This window comes from Penaeus vannamei, chromosome 1 (assembly GCF_042767895.1).
Source record: "Penaeus vannamei isolate JL-2024 chromosome 1, ASM4276789v1, whole genome shotgun sequence".
NCBI lineage: Eukaryota > Metazoa > Arthropoda > Malacostraca > Decapoda > Penaeidae > Penaeus > Penaeus vannamei.
This window is the reverse complement of record NC_091549.1, coordinates 37,717,446-37,724,945: the sequence shown is the minus strand read 5'-3', so window position 1 is coordinate 37,724,945 and position 7,500 is coordinate 37,717,446. Positions and strand designations below refer to the sequence as shown.

Sequence of the window (7,500 nt, the reverse complement as noted above, 5' to 3'; positions counted from 1 at the left end):
GTCCTTATTATTCAAACACAGATTGTTGCACCGTTGCACTCTTTCGGTCGTGCGAGTTAGGATTGCACGCCGTGACCCTCGGACATGTTTAGTGTATTTGATATTTAGCGCTGATGCATTATGCAACGCGCGCGCAGACGATACGGCATCCAGCAATTGCACGCGCGCAGGATCAATGACAGGTTGCAGCATATAAGGGAGTTCATGGCCGCTGATCTGAATTTTCTGAATGCAGATGGATTTATTTGGCCTCGCGGGCTTGATCGGAGCTCGCTTTGAATCATTCCCGAGTGTATTATTGCGTGCGCCGGTGAAATTAACATGTGTAATGTTGCTTTGTTTTAAAAGCTTGTCTTCGGGTAAGGAAATGGGCGAGTTGTTGGAAGAAGAATCGCGAGCGTTTTTGAATAATGATTAGTCAACAACGGAAGAGAAAAAACTCGTTAAATTTGAGAGAGAGAGAGACAGAGACAGAGAGAGCATCGGATAAAGACATTAGGAAAAGTATTTGAATACTTCGTGGTAGTAGAAATTCATTCTCATTCATACCTTTCTACATTTGTCAACATGAATACGATTGTATTCATGGTAGTTTCGATTGTGGAAAGAATTATAAAAAAATACTCTAAATTTGTAGTTTATCAAAGCAAAATATCCGACCGGCTTCCTCCCTCATTCAGGCGCCGGATGCAGTAACCGGCTTTTGATATCGAGCGAGCAACCTCGATAATTAGTCACACATACACAGTCGAAGGAAATATTTGCCTAGAGATAGAAATCATCACCCATATTACACCTCTATCACCACTATAATGACGTCATTATCACTATTATTACTACACAAGCAAGGTCCTTTACCATCATCACACGAATCGAAGACGCCATTACCCGCACTGACCAACATTCCGCTGCAGTGAGACATGGTTTACATTTCTTTCGCCTTCCCTCCCTCATTCGCCGCTCCAGGCCCTCATCTTCCTTCGTAGCTCTCATTTCTTTCCGCTGTATACTTTTTGTTGGTCTGTATCTTTCTTTGGGATCAGCATTTTCGTTATCTTTATTGTATATGATCATGATTATCATCATCGTTTTTGTTTTACACGTGATATCATATCTTCTATACCGTCTTTAATATCATGTCTTCCTTTTCATTTCTACTTTATTCTTTTCTTTTTCTCTTTCTCCACCTCTTTCTCCTTTCTCTCTCCTCTTCGATCTCCACCTCCTCCTTCTTCTCCTTCTTCCAATTCCTGCTCCTTGATTACCTCTCCTCTCCACCACTTCCATCTCCTCATTTCCATATTTTTTCTCTTCTTTATCTCCTTTTCTTCTCATCCTTTCCATCTCCTTTCTCTCCTTTGATTATTCTTCTCCTTCTTTTCTTTGTTTTTCTTCTATTTTTTCTCATTCTCCTTTTTTCTTCTTCACCTCTTGTTATCCCTTCCCCTTCTTCTCTTCCACCTCCTGCTTCTCCTCCTCCTTCTCCTCCTCTTCCTCGTCTTCCTCCTCCTCCTTCCCTTCCTCCTTCTCCTCCTCCTCCCCTTCCTCCTTATCCTCTCCCTCCCCTTCCTCCTTCGCCTTATCCTTCCCTTCCTCCTCCTCCTCCTCCCCTTCCTCCTTCTCCTCCACCTCCTCCTCTCCACCACGGGCCACGGGAGGCACTTGTTATGATTCTAAACAGAGTAGTCACGTGATGACGCCTCTCTTCTGCGTCTACTTTCAGCGCCCGACACATCAATTTTTCTTCCAAATCTTTTCCCTTCTATGTTCTTGCGTTTTTCTTGAACTTTAAAAAAATCTGCTTTATATTTTTCTTTATTTATTCTGCTGTTGTTTATTTCCCTTAGCCTATAATCTTTTTCATCGCAGTGTTTGTTGTTGAGTTCTTTGTTACACCTTTTTTTCTTGTCATATCTCATTCCCCCCTTTTGAACTTTTTGCAGTTCTTTTCCTGAAAATTATCTTTCCTTTGGCACCGATCTTCTCTCTTTTCTCCCTCTAATCCGCCTTCCCTTCTTGATCCAATCGTCTCTTATCGCACCCTCTCTTTTAACTCTTTCCCCTCGTCTACGTTATCATCTCCTCCTCCTCCTCCTTCTCCGTCTCATTTTCCTTTCCTTCTTGTTCTTGCTCTTGATATTGTTCTTGTTCTTCTCCTCCCTTTTCTTCTTCATTTTTTCTCCTCCTCCCTCTCCCTCTTCTTCTCTTCCTCCCCCGCCTGCTCCTCCTCCTCCCCCGCCCAGTCGTCCTCCTTCTCCCTCTCTCTCTCTTCCTCCTCCTCCTCCTCCTCGGTCTCATTTTCCTTCTCCTCCTATCCCCCCCTCTTCTACTAATAACAGTTTTTTATTCTGCTTCACCCCTCTCGTTCCCCGCCCCACCTTCTCTGTTATCATCTATCTCCTCTTCCTTTTCCTCCTTTTCTTTCCTTGACTTCGCTATTATCCGCCTTCTTTCCTCTCTCTTCTATCAACCTTTTCTGTTTCATCATAACGTTTTCCCTTTCATTTCCTGCTCTTTCTCATTTTCTTTTTTTCTCCACCTCCTTCTCCTCTATCTTTTCCTTCTCCTCCTCCTCACCCTTTCCCTTCATCTCTTTTTTTCCAATTCTTCATCCCATCCACGTCCTTCTTCTTATTCGTCCTCTCCCTTGGCCATGTTCTCCCTTTTCGAACAGTACATGCATTCAGTACAAGATACGTATCCGATCTGCACCATTACTTGTTACAGCAAAATTATAATTTCCTTGCAAGCGGTGACTCATGTCGATTAATTTCGGTTCAGTTGAATTAGCCAATGTACTGCCTCTCCGTCCGTTACTTTTGAAACCAGTACTATTTACCTTTCAGGAAATATGTAGCTGGTTTGTTTAATCGTTTGCTGGCAACTCAGAGGTTCAAGAATGATAGATTGATGATTATGAGTGTAGAAAGGTTGAAAATTTGCAGACTTACATACCGGAGTGTTAGAGGTTGATAGTGATATAAATAGCAGTCTGTTGAATATTACGCTTTGCTGTATGTATATTGGCATAAAACTAGCATTTGTTATGTGATAATTATTATAATTATGCGTTGAAGGACACCACATTAGAATGACAATATTAATCAAAACATAACTAACGGCCAGTCAGATCGAAAATAAACACGATATTCTCCCTTTGTATATATATTTTAAAATATTGCATGCGAAATTTACGAAAAATAAATAAATAAAATACAGCATCCACGCTTTCACTTTGTTTATTGTTTAGAGCCTAGGGAGAGGGGAGAAGGGAGAGAAGACGGGGAGATGAGGGGACGAGGAGAAAGGGAGAGGGGGATATGGGATGGGGGGAGGCGGAGGGGTACGGCGCGGGTGGGGAGGGGGTGGGGGTGGGGGGTTAGGTAGGCTTTCCTCTCTCAACGGCAGCGACTTCGAGAAAGCCGATGACAGACACGCTGGCTGTTCTGATGGCCTAACCTGCCGATTTCTGTTTTTTCCTTCTATCTCCATCTTCGCACAATAAAAATGGGGGAGGAGTGATGTATGTATTTTTCATTGCTATTTACTATTATTCGTGTTTACTTTGCACCAGTAGTTCAGTTTTTTATCGTTTCGAAATCATGATTGATTGGTTTTACACTTATATCCATATGCTCCTGATTTATAAAGCTCAGCGCTCTTCCGTGTCAATGTGAAAATCTTACACATGTTTGTCTTGTAGTAATCTTATGGTTTCGTTTTTTTTCGTTTTTTTTATTTTAGGCGCTTTTATTTCGTGGAAGATCTGCGCGAACCATCATAAACTCCCACTCCCCGCCACCCCCTACCCCCTACCCCTGAGGTCTCAATTGGGTGGGGGAGGAGGAATGGCGAAGAGGGGGTGGGTGGGGGCGCAGAAGAGTCAGGGTAGGGGGGGTAGGGGAAGGGGAGGTAGAAGAGTGAGGGGAGACGGCATGGGGGGGGTAGAAGAGTGAGGGGAGAGGGGCAGGGGGGAGGAGAAGGGGAGGTAGAAGTGTGAGGGGAGACGGCATTGGGGGGAGGGGTAGAAGAGTGAGGGGAGAGGGGCAGGGGGGAGGAGAAGGGGAGGTAGAAGTGTGAGGGGAGACGGGTAGGGGGGATGGGGGGGAGGGAGGAGAGGGCATGGCTGCTGTGACGATTAATTTTCTTATGTTTTCTCACCCAACATGGACAGTTCCGTCGCTTTGTTGGCCTTGGAGGGTAGATTATGTTGGGGCAGGATGTGGATTATACTCTCTGGCCGTTTTGGGGCCTCGATCTGGGCTGGATTTTGGGCATTTCGTTAGTTTGCAGGAGCGTGTGTTGTGCGCGTACATTGCGCATACACATAACACATGTCCATGTCCATACGCAGAATATTAACACATACGTATACATAAACATAGAATGCACATGAGCATTTACATATATAACTATACACATACATATACGTTTCGTTCATAAATATGTATATATATATATATATATATATATATATATATATATACATATATACATACATACATATATATATATATATATATATATATATATATATATATATATATATATATATATATATATACACACACACACACACACACACACACACACACACACACACACACACACACACACACACACACACACACACACATATATATATATATATATATATATATATATATATATATATATATATATATATATATATACACACACATACACATACACATACATACATACATATACATATACCTATATCAATTTTTATATATACACATGCACATGCACATTTAAATACAAATATACATACACATACGCATATACATACATGTACTAACACACGCGCACACACACACACACACACACACACACACACACACACACACACACACACACACACACACACACACACACACACACACACACACACACACACACACACACACACACACACACACAGATAGCCAGAGAGGGAAAGAGGAAGCGATAGAGAGATAGAGATAGCAATAGCGATATCAAGAAAGAGATAAAGAAGGCAGAGGGCGCGAGCGGACCACGTGTGCCATCGAGCCTGAGCGATCGTCAGCGGGCCTCCCAAACAGCGTCAAAGGAAGCCGCTCAAGGGCCACCCACTCCTCCCTTGGCCCGGTGACAGCTTCTTGACACGATGAGAGGCGCGGTAGCACAGGAGGAGGGGCAGAGGTGATAAAGGAAGGGAGAAATGAGGAAGGGGAGAAAATGGTTCGTGGGGTCTTATTGTAATCCTGGTGGGAGTGCTGTTCCTCTATTTTTTTTTCTCTTGTTTCGATCTTTCTCTCTCTCTCTCTCTCTCTCTCTCTCTCTCCCTTTCCCTCTCCCTCTCCCTCTCCCTCTCCCTCTCCCTCTCCCTCTCCCTCTCCCTCTCCCTCTCCCTCCCCCCCTCCCCTCTCTCTCTCTTGCTCTCGCTCTCTCGCTTTCTCTACATCATATCTAGTAGATCTGAAGGTGAATTGTGATATATTAATTTATAATGGAAAAATGATAATTTGGCACATATTGTCAAGAATATCTTTATTATGCTTGTCATCCTCGTTTTATCCTGAAATTCATCCTAATCAACATTGATCCGCATAAATTTTTTGCTCAATCCCCCCCCCCCCAAAAAAAAACTATTTACTTACACACTTATTTCTCGGCCTCGTTTCGCGACTGAGCTCTCAACAGTCGCCGCTCTTCAGTCGTGCTCCGTGTTTGCTGGAATTTTAACCGGCATTGAAGATTATTTGCGTTTGAGTGCTGCAGATCCTCCATTAACTGATCCTCGCCTAATGGACTTGTTTATTTATTTTGTCACGGCCGCTGTTTGGCCTGCTATTAGGTACCCGAAATTTCGTGCTGGTGTGTCGCTGGTGTGTCTTCGTGATGGATCTGGTGTTGGCTCGGTGTTGGTTTTCCGTTGAGGTATTATGCTGTGAGTGAGTCTTCCTGTTTCGGTGTTGTTTGGGTTTGTTTGATTTGGTTGAAAGGGGTTGATAGGAGAGATGTTTGCGGAAATGGCGGATGGTCTGTGGAATGCGACTGGTGAGCGAAATAAAGGGTCATTTGTCTTTCGTTTTTCTGCCTCGTTCGTCTGTCTTTATCAGTTTGACGGAAAACTTGCTTATTTTCTCTAATACGATTTAGTTATTTCAGGCATAACGTGTGAATTTACATCAACTTGAAAAAATAAGTGGACTATCTCTGAAATTGGAATTCATTGTGTGAACTTATTTTTACGAGATAAGCCCGCGAATGTGACTCGAGAGCAAGATCAAATCAAAAGGACAAATCGCCCCGCCGTAATTCTGACGAGGTTCGACATCAGCGCCTCTTGCGGCAACCGGGGCTAAAACACAAGAACATCTCTGTTGGGCAGCGTAAATATTCGGAGTGTGTGTGTGCGTTTGTGTGTTTGTGCTCGTTTACGCTGTACGGAACAGAGGTGCATCAGTGCTGATTGCGGGACGGCAGTGTGCGTTCGTCGAAGAGGTGTTTGCGGTTTGTCAGTGGTTTCGTTATTGGTGAACCGAACCTTTCAAATTCCTGGAAATAATGAAGTTATAAATTGGTATTTAAGTGCTTTGGTTAGAAAATGACGCATTTTATCAACTCACCGGAAAGAGAAATGTATTCGTAAATTAAGTAAAAGATATCTAACGTAAGATAAGAGACAAAAATTACAAAACGCAAGAGAAGGGGACACTGCAAATGAACGTCCAGTGGTTGGCAGAAGAGGGGAGATTTGTGCGAGTCAGTGCATTCAGGGGAGCGCCATAAGGTCATGCTTTGAGTCAAAAAACGACATCTTCAACAGGTCCGGAACGACACGACCTACTCAGGGTGATGGAGGGAGAGTCCGAACGATATGTAACGCGACGCCTTCGAGTAATTTGCCATTGATGAAAGAAAAACAACAGCCCCAAGCTTTCTCGGTCGAGTTTCAGTAACGTCCAGCTGGGAACGCCCCCCCCCCTCACTTCTCTCAACCCAAACCTCAGCCCAAGCCTCCATCACCCTTCACCCTCCGCCCCTTAAACTCTCGTCCGTCTGACCTGTTCTGGCGTCACAGGGCGAGAGAGCGAGATCGGCTGACCAAACAGAAGACTGCCAGTGGGTATGTGGCGGGTGGTCGCGCCTGACCAGCAGAAATAACAAGGAGTTCCCATTGATCTGTTACGGTGTCGGCTCTAACGGACGCGACCACCCCTCCCCCTGCCCTGCCCCCTCTCCCACCCCATCAGGAAGAAGAGTTGGCTTCCCACTCGACTCGGACTCCGGTCACTCCTCCTGCGGCGCGGAGATCCTTCCTCACGAATCGTTGCCAAAGGAAAGTTTTATTTTGTAAGAAGGATTAGCAATAAAAAAGGATGGTGAAAAAGTAAATGTGCAGAATAAGGGAATAGGAAAATCGTTGTTCTTCCTCTGACGAAAAGGGAGAGAATTTAAGGACCGAGTGGATAAAGGACGACTAAGGAAAACAAAGAAAGGAGAAGAGAT

At 44.1% G+C, this 7,500-nt stretch overlaps 1 protein-coding gene across 18 annotated transcripts in view; it reads left to right on the top strand.

The window, feature by feature from the left end:
- Positions 1-7,500, top strand: part of by (focal adhesion protein tensin) — a 690,412-nt gene that overhangs the window by 155,090 nt on the left and 527,822 nt on the right. The window contains exon 2 of one of the 18 annotated variants that reach the window (XM_070122635.1): positions 6,157-7,500. This exon is cut by the window's right edge and continues 608 nt beyond it. The exons of the other annotated variants lie outside the window; for them this stretch is intronic. The gene's annotated coding sequence lies outside the window, so the exon portion shown is untranslated. The remainder of the gene's footprint in view (positions 1-6,156) is intronic. 18 annotated transcript variants of the gene reach the window in all.